This window comes from Mchenga conophoros, linkage group LG23 (genome assembly GCF_057382185.1).
Source record: "Mchenga conophoros isolate Kocher_MC1m ecotype Shallow Benthic linkage group LG23, M_conophoros_male_GT1.1, whole genome shotgun sequence".
NCBI classification, from domain to species: domain Eukaryota; kingdom Metazoa; phylum Chordata; class Actinopteri; order Cichliformes; family Cichlidae; genus Mchenga; species Mchenga conophoros.
In genome coordinates, this window is record NC_140547.1 from 31,115,444 (window position 1) to 31,130,143 (window position 14,700).

Here is a 14,700-nt window from a genome sequence, read left to right on the forward strand (position 1 = left end):
ACAGACACATGGGCCACCTACGTGTCCTTCTACGGCAGGAGTAGTTGCCACAAACCTGCAAAACAAAAAGAAATGATCAGGTGACATGAACAGATTTATACAGCCATAAGCAAGAGATTCTTCCTGCCTGTGGGCGTCAAACTGGACCCCCCCCCCCCTCCTTACTGTAACTATCAAAACTATCATAGTCTAAAACTATCATCTCATATCAAAACTATTATAATCACATTATCTGACTTTATCAGTTATAACAATGAGAAACGGTAAACAATTTGGCAAATAAATTACTTATAATTGTGCTTACCTGGTCCAAATGATCCACAGTCCCTTTGCATTTGTTATAATCCAGGATGATGTGGGGCTTTCTCTTCCCAGAGTCCTGGACTTGTAGCTCACGGTGCCTGGTGCTCAATAAGACAACCTTTTTTCTTTGCTTGGGGATGACATGGTAGCATGAAACAGAAGAGCCCTGTCTCCCCATTTCACAGGCTTGTTGTCGTTTCATGTTGAGACCTGTACAGGCCAGCCAGCATCACAAGCCCCATGTAAGCCTGCAACTCCTCATCTTCCAGTCTTTTACTGACCTGTTGCCCCTGCAGGTTGGTGAAATGCAGGATTAGCTGCATAATGTCCTCTGCAAAAAAAAAGATGGAAAGTGCTCACAGGGCTGCTGATCCTATACGAATTGCATAATGGGTTGGTCCTGGGGTTAAAATGGGGGGAGGAAAAAATGGCAGGACCTCTTCGTGTGTGGGTTGCCACATGATTTCTCCATTTTTAGATCTCCACTGGCCATCCTCCAGTCTTGTCTCTTCCTCCTGCTCTTCTTCCTCCTTCTCCTTCTCCTCCTCCGCACATGAGCTGCAAAGCTCCTCGGTGCCTGGCAAAAATTCTTCTTCGCTGTCAGAAGTATCTCCACTGCTTGTGGAGAGTGCAAAACTGCAGCAACAGCCTCCTCTAAACTGAGTGCACGCTTCATTGTGTCTGTGCAGAAATGACCACTCAGACCAGGCTGCAAAGTATTCTCATAGACTTCAAAGGTGCACCTGAATAAACATGCTATACCATACATCCAATAAGAGAGAGGAGGCACACTCTTGATCAAGAAAAAACATAAGCGCACGCCTTTGATCTCTCCCTCCCCCCCCCCCCCCTCTCTCTCTCTCTCTCTCACACACACACACACACATGCACATACATACATACACAATACCATTTTATGGTGGTTAGCTGTTTTATTGTCATGCATTTTACAAGGTAAGATAACCATGTCCTGCATTCAAAACCACTGAAAATGTCTATGGTGGTGCTGTGCCTAATATTGTGCTGGTGTATGCTGGGTAATCGCACAGCTAGCGACTGGGTGACTTTATTCACCCGCTTCGGCTGTTGTCAGTCCATATCCCCTAGATATGGACCATCTCCTGCTAGATTGTTCAGAAGGTTGTTATCATCCATCCAGATGGAGGATCACTAACAGGAGCGTGGGAAGACTCCAGAATCCACTCTGGCTGCAATCCGGTGGATACAGGAGTGTGTACAGGTAAGACCGTTAAACAGCATTTATAGAATGACTATTAAAAGTCAGACCAGCGAGTGTCAATAATGTTAATGTGGTTATGTTAGTAATACACCGAGTGCTAATATAACAGCTTTAAGATGCATTTGTAGATGTTATTACGTGTTTTACCGTCTTTATGGTGCTAGCTTAAAGTTACGGTGTAAACGTTAGCTTATATTGGAGTAAAGCTGTTACTGTTTAAACGATGTTAGCACAGAAATATTAGCTTCTGTCATGACTGACGAAGTTACTAGTTAATAAAGTTTCCAGTAAAGTGTTTAATCGCAGCCACAGACTGACAGCAAATATCTCGATTAGCTTCAGTGCATCTGTAATAAATATGTGCAAGTTTCAGTGCTTCGTTTAAACTGTATGATACTTATACTGACCCAGGGTCAGTGTAAAATACAATCCTAGCTGTGTGAACAAAGCCTGGCTCCTTTAATCCTGCATGAAAAACCTCAGGATGCAGGCTATTATTACTCTTTCCTGCTGGCACACCTGTCACACCTGAGAGTCAGCTAGAAACTTACAGTGACGTGGACATCATGCAAAGACTGCCAGACTCTGTAATACTGCAAATGATCAGTGACTCAAGTTAACACTAAACTTTAAACGGTACCTCTGTGTCTCTGTGTGCTGAACATTTAGGATTGAGTCAGGCTGCATCTGTGTTAGTCCTCTGACAGACTGGTGACCTGTCCAGGTGTGCTCTACCTATGACTACTGGGACAGGCTCTAGCTCCTGTAATAGAAATTTTATGTTATTCTCATTTAAAGCATTTAAGTGCTTATGCATATGCTTAGTTGTGACACTGTTATAGACTGTTCAATGAAGGTTTCTAAAACTAGATGAACTTACTTCAGCAGTTTGAGAAAACAACTCCCTTTACAGGTGCTGATAACGTCAAAGGCACAAAACAGCATAACCATTGATCCGTTAGGTTTCATAGCGAGACACGTGAAGTGGCAGAGCTGACATGACTGAACTGTGATGTTTGATGTGTGTTTGCTCTCCTGTGCACAGTAATAAATAGCATGATCACAGCTCTTTCTGTGTTGCAGACTTTATTTAAAAAATTCCATGACATCTACTATAACTGAACCAACCTGGTGCTCTTCATTTATGGAGGCTGTTGAGTCTGAATGTTGGATGTTGTGTATCTCGTGTTCTCTGGGCTTTGTTGTCCTCAGTCTTTTTGCAGGATCAGAAAACAAAACCGGGAGGCGCGTAAATGTTTCTTCTCCATGATGTTTCTTCAAATGTTTCTTCTGGATGATGATATGACCGTGACACGGGATGCCACCTTTGGTCTTGTGACGAAGCAAAGCTCAGGAAGAAGTGTGATTAAATGGTACCCACATGTTGAGAAGGATGTACAGGGCACCTGCAGCCAAATCCAAGCTTCAGCTTAGTTGTAGTTGCAGAATGCTATAGGACTGAGACATCTAAGGCATCAAATGTTTGATTAAACGGATGAAAAAGAGAAGTTTTTTCCCTATAATTATCACTTCTTAAAATCTGTAGCAACTTCAAGTCTGTCAGCATGCTGAGCATGCTCAGAATGTGACAATATATTTTTGTTCAATATTTAATTTCTTTCAGTTGCAATTGTTAAATGAAAAAATATATATTCTTATAATTTAGCAAACGAATTTATAAAAAAAAAAATACATATATCTGTATTAGTTTTAGTAAATTAATTTGACACCTGTATTGAAAATACCATATTGTATTCATACAGAATCAGTATGGTATCATTGTTTGTCTGTTCACTGATTGTTGAAGCTAAGAGCTACTTTGATCTGTTTAGATCTAAAGTATCCAAAGTTGAGTTCTAATGTTTCTTCACCCCTGTGTGTGTGATATGTGATTTCCTACATGCTGGCAGAGCAGAGCAGCAGTTTGTGCTCACAGATGGTGACGGTGTGGAGAGACGGTGGTATTTCCTCAGAAGAACCAGCAGAGTCACAAAGGACACCAGTCCATCTCACCACCTTGACTTGCTGACTGATGTTCGTCTACACTGCACAGAGGAAATCAACTGACCGAGGTTTGTCCAGTGACGTGTTATGAAATGTATATTTGTTTTATGCTTACAGATATGTTTTTCTTGACAGAGGCTCTGCAGAGGTTAGACAAAGCAGAGAAAACATGTGCTTTACATTTTACTGTGATTTATTGAGATATTTGTTGCCTGATGTTCAGCAGGAATGGAGAAATAGAATCAAAGGGAGATGTTTTTCCTGTTTTTGTAATGATGTAAGTAAATCTTCAATATTATTTATTTGCTTGGTTATATTAGGAGCGTTTCTGAGTGAGGGGGAGAGGAGTCATCATCCAGGTAAAGTGACGTGGATCAGTGGATACACTTGTCTCCCCTTTAAAGGAGACGATCCAAGTCATCCTTAAATGTTAGCGCTTTCAAATACACAAACATTTTTAAAGGACAAAAATGAACATCCAACTTTGACTGTAATACAAAATAAATCTTTGCATGTGTGTTTTCAAACTCTCAGATGGGCAGTATATCAGTCTTGGACTGTCTAACCTGCCGGAGCAGCACTGAATGACCACCGCACGAGCATGTTCCTGCAACATTCAGCATCTGATCCTTCATCTGTGTGCTTCTGCTTTTGGTAAGTAGAGTTACCCAACTCCAGTAACTCTAAACACATGCCATCCATTTCTAACGGCCTGGTTACTTCCTGTCAGTTACTTTAGAAACCATGTGGTCACCTGACCTAACACTGTTTCTTCTTCTTCTCCTTAATGTTGAAGTGTCAAATGTCAAACAGCTGGAGAGGAAACTACACCAGTGTACTGGGATGTTTCAGCAACACGTGCCAGATGCTGTTCCTTCATGGTGACATCACCAGAGACAGTCCCGCCCACCTCAGGACCCATTGATTATGATGATCTGATCCATCAAACCCCCAGCAGGTGAACTTTATTCATGACATAACACCGCAACAATGTAAAAAATTAAACAGCAACAGTCTAAATGTAAAGTGCATTCTAAAGTCCTCTTCAATAAATTGTATGCAAAGAGTCATTCAGGTCACTACAGAACCCAGAGTCTTCATCATTAAATCTCTGGTTGCTTCATTTTTTCTATCCTATATCAGATATTTTAAAGGTTATCTTAGGTAAAGTTCCATTCTCATGGTGAGGCAAAGTGCTTTATGTGTGTGTGTGCCCGTGTCATGAACGGCTATAAAAGGCCTATAATTAAAGAACAAAGCGGGGTTTGAGTTCGAGTTGCGGCAGACTGTCACTACTTGTAAATGGAACGCAGCCTTCCTACGGCGGACAGCTAATAACAGGAATCGGACGCGGTCCAGCCAAGTCCACAGCAACCACCATAGCAACCGCCTAGCATGACCTTAAAAACATATTCTGTCTTCATAACTATCAAAATCGTGAAATGATTTGCAAAGTGTGAAAGTGTTACAGCTGCAGAGAGCTATGGCGGTATCTATGGAAGCTGTTTACATAGCTAATAATATACGATGTAACCATGGAGACAGTCAGTCACTTGAGCTAGCGGTGCATGTTTACTACAGTGAATAAGGTGATTGAGTGCACAGCGTCCACACTCTGCAGGGGGTAAAGACATTACTTCAATATTGTTTTATATTGATATATATTAGCCTTCTGTTGACCATCACCTCAGGTTCACCATTACAGTTTCAGATTACAGATGCACACTGTCTAAACACATTCAAAAACTCATGTCTCAGAAATAAGCACAGCTGTTCATGTTTGTCATTAGAGTTTTATTTGTAAGAAAATTATGAACTTCATATTGTGCATTAAATAAAAGAACATTTCACAACTCTGAGTCAACAGAAACAGGTAACAGAAATGTCTCTAATGTGTACAGTGTAGTGTAAGCATTAAAAGATCATAAAGGAAAAACTAACATTTATGTGAAACTAATTGTAATAAAAAATGAGCAGGTGCTTTATAGATTTAAAAGAAAGAATCTGAAAACAACACTTTTTTGGTCTAAGTGATCAAAGTAGAAAACAGAACTGATGTTCAAGAACAAACCGTAGCTGCACTAATATTACACATCTCGATCGTTGTACTGAACAGACATGTTGCTTTTAAAACCACATGCAGTGTGTGACCATGACTGTTCACTGAGACCATGAACGCCACTTCGCTGAAGCATTCTTCTTCTTCTTCTTGCCATTAAATTGGAAGCAGAAGCAGCACGAGCTGATTTGATCTACTGAAAGGAAAAAGCAGAACATCTGAGTTGAAACCAGTCAGCTGAAATCATTAAGACAGGAACAAATTCAATGCAGTGTCTCAAGTGGCTTAGCCTGTTACAACTGTTGATACAAGCTAAATACGGTTAACACACAGTGTCAGGGAGCTCCAGTGTGGGAACTAGTGGCTTTAGGTTTGTAGTCATTTAACTTTCATCCATTCATTCATTTAATTCAGGAGGAAGAAATGCCAGGTTGGTGCAGGCTGGTTACATGCATTTGGTCCCATGCTGTCTTTAATTAAATGACTTGGTTCATTTTATGGCTGGGCTGTATGTGGGGTTATATCATGTTATTTGGGCAGGAGTACCTGTCCCCTGTTAGACTTAGAAAGTTTCTCCATAAGTAGAGTTTCTAACTCTTCTAGCACATCTGTGGCTGACAGCTTTTTGGTGGCTCTTTTTACCCCACACTGGTTGTGAGTGTGTAAATAGCCCCACTAGTTATTTTGGGTTGCAGTTAACTAGGGAGGAAGGGGTGGGTATGCCATGATTAGGTGAATAACAATTATATGTGATACATAAATTTCACAATGCATGCATATATCTCTATCAATTAAACCTGGCCTGAGGGCTGCCATTTTTTACATTCAGTTATTTCTCTTAGAAATGTTGGAACTAAATAATGAATGTGTTACAGTTAAAGTGAAACACTGGTCAGTGTAAATGGCTCATTGGGACACAGAAACCTTTAAATTAAACCTGATATCTAGTGTCAAACAATATCAAAGCTGTAAAAGATGTTTACATTCAGAATTTATAAAACTATGATTGTAAATAAATTCAAACAAGTGAGCTTTTCTCTTTGTGCTGAATATCAACACTGTGGTTTCTTAGACTGTAAGCTGTACTTTAGTGCAACCAGTTGCAGAAGCTGCCACTCCAAATGTCTTTTGATAACAAGAAAAAAATACCTTTTCAGTACACGGCCTGAAGTTCTTCTCCGACATCTTCTGCAATCGGCTTTGTCTGCTGGTTTGAAGACAATAAACCACAAAAAAGATGATTTAGTCACTTTGTCTGCGTCATGCAGCTCGAATGTGTCGTGTAACGATGTTGAATAGCCGTCGTTATCCCTCTGCTTTGAGCCTTTTATCAAAAGTTACAGCTAACTTCATGAAGTTGTACAAAAAGGCTTCATTTCGCCGAGACAGTGCGTTTCTGACTATTACATGCATTTGAATGGAGTTCTTGCACGAAACAAAGTATAAGTTTTCATTATGTGAATAACTTGTATTTTACACTGACCCTGGGTCAGTATCAACTTCATGAAGACAGCTGTAACTTTTGATAGAGGACTGACACACACACATATTTATGGCTTTGCCTTATAGAATTCAGCATCTCCGTGCTGAGGAAATAGGTTTTGCAGCTGTTTGAGCTAAGATTTTCAAGTTATTCACAAATTGAAAACCTATACTTTGTGTCGGGCGAGAACTCCATTCAAATGCATGTAATAGCGAGAAACGCACTAACGTGGTGAAATAAAGCGTTTTTCCATAAACTTCATAAAGACAGCTGTAAATTTTGAGAGAAGACTCACACACACATTGGGGGGATATTGAAGTCTATAAGATAAAGCCATGAATATGTTTGTCTGAGTCTTCTATCAAAAGTTACAGCAAGCTCTATGAAGTTGATGAGAAACGCGTTTCTCACTGTTACATGCATTTGAATTTAGTTCTTGCCCGACACAAAGTATAGGTTTTAATTTGTGAATAACTTGAAAATCTTAGCTCAAACAGCTGCAAAACCTATTTCCTGAGCACTGAGATGCTGAATTCTATAAGGCAAAGCCATAAATATGTGTGTGTGATTCTTCTATCAACAGTTACAGCTGTCTTCTTGAAGTTGATACTGACCCAGGGTCAGTGTAAAATACAATCCTAGCTGTGTGAACAAAGCTTGGCTCCTTTAATCCTGCATGACAAACCTCAGGATGCAGGTTATTATTACTCTTTCCTGCTGGCACACCTGAGAGTCAGCTAGAAACTTACAGTGACGTGGACATCATGCAAAGACTGCCAGACTCTGTAATACTGTGAATGATCAGTGACTCAAGTTAACACTAAACTTTAAACAGTACCTCTGTGTCTCTGTGTGCTGAACATTTAGGATTGAGTCTGCATTGACTTTATTTATTGAGACTTTAATGTGCTAAAAGCAGGTTGAAGACAGCTCAGAAACATTTGAAGATTAAAATTTAGCATTATGGCTGCTGGTGGTTTGTAAAGCCTATACTCAGCTGTAGTTTTTGTTACTAATTTATGTTTGTTGTTGTTTAACACAGATTTCAGAAGAGCAAATATGCTTAATAGTTTAACTAGATTTCATTTGTCAGTGTGGGACTGCTGAGTCACCTGAAGAACTCATTTCATTCATTCTCCACATGATGTTCATATACAGAAATGTTTCACAGGAACTGGTTCCTCCCAAACTGTGAACTAGTGTGTTTCCATAGATTATCTCTGTATGAATGTACTTTTAAATGAAGGCAAGTGTTTGTCCTTTTTTGTTCCTCAGTTACAGTACGTGATATCTTGATATCAGGCGGTCAACACTGGGGGAAGACAAGAAGCAGACGTACTTCCAAGAGGGAGCTGCAGTGAGGACACAGCCAGGTCACTGAGGTCAGAGGTCAGAATCTGAAACAGCTCAGGTTTATATTTTAGGGGTTATAAAAAATCAAAATGTATTTATGAAGAAACCTTTAAATAATAGTCATAATTATGATTATTATAAGAAATATCAAACATTTAAGTGGATTTTCTGTTACACATGTTGTATTAGCCCTGCAATAAACTGGCAGCCTGTCTTTGTCCTGTATCAGCTGGGATAGGCTTCATCCTCCCGCAACCCTGAATTGGATACATTGTATTCCAATTATGTAATCTGATCATTTACAAACTCAAGGTATCTAATCAAAATGTAAGTAATAATTATAAAATGGGAAAGCAGAAATAAGTGTGACATAAATGTAAATGTGTTAGCTGACATAGAGGACAGCTACATGTAGTCTGAAAAACCTTTGTTGTCAAGTTTGCAGGTATATCAGCACGAGACATTCTTACATAGAAGAGTCTGTTAAAGTCTCTAACTCAGCGAAGCATTATTGGTCCCGTCTGTTTGGATAAATATAGTAAGTTGATGTTTGTCCATTTATTGACACATTTTCTTAAGTGCTTATCCAGTTCAGGATCACAGTGGAGCTGCAGCTGGATATGTTCATTAAATAAACCTTACAAAAGTTAACAATAAACCTGCATCCATGTACGTTGTTGTCCACAGGATAAGAAAATCAAACTGGAACACTGTGGAACATGTTAATAAATGTTTGTGTGTTTATGCCTGTGTCTTTCACAGGAGGCGCTGGAAGGTTTCCCTAATAGTTCCTGGTGAATCAAAGCAGAACCATAAAGGTTGCTGGATTGCATGATGGCCTTACCCCTGAGCAGTCATCCTGTTAAAGGAGGAACCAGTTAGAAGCTGTTTTCAAAGTAGCTGAGCAGATTTCATCTCAAGTAAGCGATGAACTGTTTGTTCATCTGTTCTGCCACTTAAAGAGCATTTAAGGACGTCTTTTGAGTGTCCAGCTGAATTAATTCTACTGGCTCTCATGGTCATTTGTTATTATAGACATATTTTTCATGTTCATCCAGCTATTTAGTAAATTCTATCTATTTAGTAATATCCGTCAGCTATAAAATGTAATATAAATATAAAAAATATCTAAATATCTCCTGCACTTTATATTTTAATGATGTAAGTCTGTTATCGTGTTACATTAGCATTCCTCACATATCAATGAGATGCTGTACAGTACAATCCTACTGACGCAGCAGAGGGATAACGACGGCTATTCAACATCGTTACACGACACATTCGAGCTGCATGACACAGACAAAGTGACTAAATCATCTTTTTTATGGTTTATTGTCTTCAAACCAGCAGACAAAGCCGATTGCAGAAGATTTCGGAGAAGAACTTCAGGCCGTGTACTGAAAAGGTATTTTTTTCTTGTTATCAAAAGACATTTGGAGTGGCAGCTTCTGCAACTGGTTGCACTAAAGTACAGCTTACAGTCTAAGAAACCACAGTGTTGATATTCAGCACAAAGAGAAAAGCTCACTTGTTTGAATTTATTTACAATCATAGTTTTATAAATTCTGAATGTAAACATCTTTTACAGCTTTGATATTGTTTGACACTAGATATCAGGTTTAATTTAAAGGTTTCTGTGTCCCAATGAGCCATTTACACTGACCAGTGTTTCACTTTAACTGTAACACATTCATTATTTAGTTCCAACATTTCTAAGAGAAATAACTGAATGTAAAAAATGGCAGCCCTCAGGCCAGGTTTAATTGATAGAGATATATGCATGCATTGTGAAATTTATGTATCACATATAATTGTTATTCACCTAATCATGGCATACCCACCCCTTCCTCCCTAGTTAACTGCAACCCAAAATAACTAGTGGGGCTATTTACACACTCACAACCAGTGTGGGGTAAAAAGAGCCACCAAAAAGCTGTCAGCCACAGATGTGCTAGAAGAGTTAGAAACTCTACTTATGGAGAAACTTTCTAAGTCTAACAGGGGACAGGTACTCCTGCCCAAATAACATGATATAACCCCACATACAGCCCAGCCATAAAATGAACCAAGTCATTTAATTAAAGACAGCATGGGACCAAATGCATGTAACCAGCCTGCACCAACCTGGCATTTCTTCCTCCTGAATTAAATGAATGAATGGATGAAAGTTAAATGACTACAAACCTAAAGCCACTAGTTCCCACACTGGAGCTCCCTGACACTGTGTGTTAACCGTATTTAGCTTGTATCAACAGTTGTAACAGGCTAAGCCACTTGAGACACTGCATTGAATTTGTTCCTGTCTTAATGATTTCAGCTGACTGGTTTCAACTCAGATGTTCTGCTTTTTCCTTTCAGTAGATCAAATCAGCTCGTGCTGCTTCTGCTTCCAATTTAATGGCAAGAAGAAGAAGAAGAATGCTTCAGCGAAGTGGCGTTCATGGTCTCAGTGAACAGTCATGGTCACACACTGCATGTGGTTTTAAAAGCAACATGTCTGTTCAGTACAACGATCGAGATGTGTAATATTAGTGCAGCTACGGTTTGTTCTTGAACATCAGTTCTGTTTTCTACTTTGATCACTTAGACCAAAAAAGTGTTGTTTTCAGATTCTTTCTTTTAAATCTATAAAGCACCTGCTCATTTTTTATTACAATTAGTTTCACATAAATGTTAGTTTTTCCTTTATGATCTTTTAATGCTTACACTACACTGTACACATTAGAGACATTTCTGTTACCTGTTTCTGTTGACTCAGAGTTGTGAAATGTTCTTTTATTTAATGCACAATATGAAGTTCATAATTTTCTTACAAATAAAACTCTAATGACAAACATGAACAGCTGTGCTTATTTCTGAGACATGAGTTTTTGAATGTGTTTAGACAGTGTGCATCTGTAATCTGAAACTGTAATGGTGAACCTGAGGTGATGGTCAACAGAAGGCTAATATATATCAATATAAAACAATATTGAAGTAATGTCTTTACCCCCTGCAGAGTGTGGACGCTGTGCACTCAATCACCTTATTCACTGTAGTAAACATGCACCGCTAGCTCAAGTGACTGACTGTCTCCATGGTTACATCGTATATTATTAGCTATGTAAACAGCTTCCATAGATACCGCCATAGCTCTCTGCAGCTGTAACACTTTCACACTTTGCAAATCATTTCACGATTTTGATAGTTATGAAGACAGAATATGTTTTTAAGGTCATGCTAGGCGGTTGCTATGGTGGTTGCTGTGGACTTGGCTGGACCGCGTCCGATTCCTGTTATTAGCTGTCCGCCGTAGGAAGGCTGCGTTCCATTTACAAGTAGTGACAGTCTGCCGCAACTCGAACTCAAACCCCGCTTTGTTCTTTAATTATAGGCCTTTTATAGCCGTTCATGACACGGGCACACACACACATAAAGCACTTTGCCTCACCATGAGAATGGAACTTTACCTAAGATAACCTTTAAAATATCTGATATAGGATAGAAAAATGAAGCAACCAGAGATTTAATGATGAAGACTCTAAAACCCACTGTCTTGGCGAAATAAAGCGTTTTTGAACAACTTCATATAAATCGCTGTAACTTTTGATAGAAGACTCAGACAAACATGTTTATGGCTTTATCTTATAGAACTCAATATCCCCGTGCTGGGCAAACAGGTTTTGCAGCCGTTTGAGCTAAGATTTTAAAATTATTCACATAATGAAAACCTATACTTTGTTTCAGGCGAGTTTCCCATTCAAATGCATGTAACAGTGAGAAACGCATTGTCTTGGCGAAATAAAGCGTTTTTGAACAACTTCATATAAATCGCTGTAACTTTTGATAGAAGACTCAGACAAACATGTTTATGGCTTTATCTTATAGAACTCAATATCCCCGTGCTGGGCAAACAGAACAGGTTTTGCAGCCGTTTGAGCTAAGATTTTAAAATTATTCACATAATGAAAACCTATACTTTGTTTCAGGCGAGTTTCCCATTCAAATGCATGTAACAGTGAGAAACGCATTGTCTTGGCGAAATAAAGCGTTTTTGAACAACTTCATATAAATCGCTGTAACTTTTGATAGAAGACTCAGACAAACTTGTTTATGGCTTTATCTTATAGAACTCAATATCCCTGTGCTGGGCAAACAGGTTTTGCAGCCGTTTGAGCTAAGATTTTAAAATTATTCACATAATGAAAACCTATACTTTGTTTCAGGCGAGTTTCCCATTCAAATGCATGTAACAGTGAGAAACGCATTGTCTTGGCGAAATAAAGCGTTTTTGAACAACTTCATATAAATCGCTGTAACTTTTGATAGAAGACTCAGACAAACATGTTTATGGCTTTATCTTATAGAACTCAATATCCCCGTGCTGGGCAAACAGGTTTTGCAGCCGTTTGAGCTAAGATTTTAAAATTATTCACATAATGAAAACCTATACTTTGTTTCAGGCGAGTTTCCCATTCAAATGCATGTAACAGTGAGAAACACACTGTCTTGGCGAAATAAAGCGTTTTTGAACAACTTCATATAAATCGCTGTAACTTTTGATAGAAGACTCAGACAAACATGTTTATGGCTTTATCTTATAGAACTCAATATCCCCGTGCTGGGCAAACAGGTTTTGCAGCCGTTTGAGCTAAGATTTTAAAATTATTCACATAATGAAAACCTATACTTTGTTTCAGGCGAGTTTCCCATTCAAATGCATGTAACAGTGAGAAACGCATTGTCTTGGCGAAATAAAGCGTTTTTGAACAACTTCATATAAATCGCTGTAACTTTTGATAGAAGACTCAGACAAACATGTTTATGGCTTTATCTTATAGAACTCAATATCCCCGTGCTGGGCAAACAGAACAGGTTTTGCAGCCGTTTGAGCTAAGATTTTAAAATTATTCACATAATGAAAACCTATACTTTGTTTCAGGCGAGTTTCCCATTCAAATGCATGTAACAGTGAGAAACGCATTGTCTTGGCGAAATAAAGCGTTTTTGAACAACTTCATATAAATCGCTGTAACTTTTGATAGAAGACTCAGACAAACATGTTTATGGCTTTATCTTATAGAACTCAATATCCCCGTGCTGGGCAAACAGGTTTTGCAGCCGTTTGAGCTAAGATTTTAAAATTATTCACATAATGAAAACCTATACTTTGTTTCAGGCGAGTTTCCCATTCAAATGCATGTAACAGTGAGAAACGCATTGTCTTGGCGAAATAAAGCGTTTTTGAACAACTTCATATAAATCGCTGTAACTTTTGATAGAAGACTCAGACAAACATGTTTATGGCTTTATCTTATAGAACTCAATATCCCCGTGCTTGGGCAAACAGGTTTTGCAGCCGTTTGAGCTAAGATTTTAAAATTATTCACATAATGAAAACCTATACGTTGTTTCAGGCGAGTTTCCCATTCAAATGCATGTAACAGTGAGAAACGCATTGTCTTGGCGAAATAAAGCGTTTTTGAACAACTTCATATAAATCGCTGTAACTTTTGATAGAAGACTCAGACAAACATGTTTATGGCTTTATCTTATAGAACTCAATATCCCCGTGCTGGGCAAACAGGTTTTGCAGCCGTTTGAGCTAAGATTTTAAAATTATTCACATAATGAAAACCTATACTTTGTTTCAGGCGAGTTTCCCATTCAAATGCATGTAACAGTGAGAAACGCATTGTCTTGGCGAAATAAAGCGTTTTTGAACAACTTCATATAAATCGCTGTAACTTTTGATAGAAGACTCAGACAAACATGTTTATGGCTTTATCTTATAGAACTCAATATCCCCGTGCTTGGGCAAACAGGTTTTGCAGCCGTTTGAGCTAAGATTTTAAAATTATTCACATAATGAAAACCTATACGTTGTTTCAGGCGAGTTTCCCATTCAAATGCATGTAACAGTGAGAAACGCATTGTCTTGGCGAAATAAAGCGTTTTTGAACAACTTCATATAAATCGCTGTAACTTTTGATAGAAGACTCAGACAAACATGTTTATGGCTTTATCTTATAGAACTCAATATCCCCGTGCTGGGCAAACAGGTTTTGCAGCCGTTTGAGCTAAGATTTTAAAATTATTCACTTAATGAAAACCTATACTTTGTTTCAGGCGAGTTTCCCATTCAAATGCATGTAACAGTGAGAAACGCATTGTCTTGGCGAAATAAAGTTTTTTTTGAACAACTTCATATAAATCGCTGTAACTTTTGATAGAAGACTCAGACAAACATGTTTATGGCTTTATCTTATAGAACTCAAT

General features: G+C 38.6%; 1 long non-coding RNA gene across 9 annotated transcripts; it reads left to right on the forward strand.

Annotated features, from left to right (window-relative positions):
* The first annotated feature begins 1,185 nt into the window (after nucleotides 1-1,185).
* On the forward strand, nucleotides 1,186-11,270 carry LOC146547612 (uncharacterized). Of its 9 annotated transcripts, XR_014890820.1 has the most exons (11): nucleotides 1,207-1,257; nucleotides 1,463-1,543; nucleotides 2,756-2,916; nucleotides 3,454-3,615; nucleotides 3,868-3,906; nucleotides 4,082-4,201; nucleotides 4,344-4,505; nucleotides 8,365-8,478; nucleotides 9,205-9,362; nucleotides 9,790-9,847; nucleotides 10,801-11,270. It is a non-coding gene; the product is annotated as an uncharacterized LOC146547612 (long non-coding RNA). The 9 variants fall into 9 exon arrangements; XR_014890819.1 differs by having other exon boundaries at nucleotides 1,186-1,543; XR_014890818.1 differs by lacking the exons at nucleotides 1,207-1,257; nucleotides 1,463-1,543 and having other exon boundaries at nucleotides 1,561-2,916; nucleotides 3,868-3,976.
* Nucleotides 11,271-14,700: the final 3,430 nt, after the last annotated feature.